Below are 1,381 nucleotides of genomic sequence, written 5' to 3'. Positions count from 1 at the left end.
TTTTTTTTTAAAACAAATTGATTTGGGGGGACGGGGGAGGGTAAAGGTGGAGTAAAAAATGAAATTTTAAAATATATTTTTTTTAAAATGATGGGGGTGGCTGGGGTAGGGATGGCGTGAACAATGAAATTTAAAAAAATTGAAATACTTTAATAAATTAGGTTAAAATTTTTATATTTTTGTTTGTTGGGGGTGGGGCTGATTTGGGGGTAGGGGGCCTGGAGCTGGTTTTGGAATAGGGCTAAAAAAATATTGGGAGGGTCGGGTACGGGTGTAGAGTAAGAAAAAAATATTGTAATTTAAGAATGAAGTAGAGTTTTAAAAAATGTTTTCTTTAATTTTTGAAGGAAAATCATTTTTCTTAAATTTGAGGAAAATAAGTTGATTTGGAAAATATTTTTCAAAACAGTTAAGCCAACAAAACATGAGTCGTGGTGGGATAGTTGAAGTTCTTTTTTCCTTAACGAGGAATTTTGGGTTCAAGCTCTTGGTTTGAAAACAAAATTGTTGGGAGTCAGCCCTAAGAATGGGCCCTACAACGCGTGATTCAAATATGGTTGAGCTCCAATGTGAATACTAAACATTGGAAAAAATAAGTCTTTTTTTCAGTGTTTTAACTTTAAAGCATGGAATGGTTTGGGATTTACCCACCCTTAATCAAAAGTTTCGAATTTAAGCTCTTAAATATGTAACTTACATTTTACTTCTTATGCCTTATTTCTAGGTTTTTACATATATATGTACCTATATAGAAAATTATCATTTCAGATGAACCCGTAGTCGAGAGGCTACGTACATCTCCGTTTAGTGAGGAAGTTTTGGCTAGGGTAGGGGTATTATTTTTTTTATCACAAGACATTAAATACTTCAGTATTTCAATTAATAAATTTAAGTATTTACAAAACGGAAAAAGGTAATTCATAAATAGCATAAAGGTGCATAAACAAGTTTTTAAATCAATAAACAAGAATTTTGCAACTAAAATTCGATCTCAAAAATACAAATAATGAAAAGCATAACTAAAATACGATACTAAGGGTGTGTTTGGTATGAAGGAAAACATTTTCCGAAAAATGTTTTCTAATTTTCTCATGTTTGGTTGGGTAAAATGTTTTGAAAAATGCTTTCCAAATCAACTCATTTTCCTCAAATTTAAGGAAAATGACTTCCCTTAGCTTCAAAAATTAAGGAAAACATTTTCCAAAACTTTCCTCCACTTCAAATTACAATTTTTTTGTTGAAAAAATAAATTTAAAGCTTATTTTTTTAAAAAAAAATCAACTTTAATTTTTTTATTGTTTTACCCCACCCTCACCCAACCCCCAAAAACATTTAAGGTTTGTTGTCTAAAAATACTTTCAATTTCAAATTTTTATTTTTC

Source organism: Solanum stenotomum, chromosome 1, assembly GCF_019186545.1.
Source record: "Solanum stenotomum isolate F172 chromosome 1, ASM1918654v1, whole genome shotgun sequence".
NCBI classification, from domain to species: domain Eukaryota; kingdom Viridiplantae; phylum Streptophyta; class Magnoliopsida; order Solanales; family Solanaceae; genus Solanum; species Solanum stenotomum.
The sequence above is the reverse complement of the archived record's forward strand: the minus strand, read 5'-3'. Positions refer to the sequence as shown.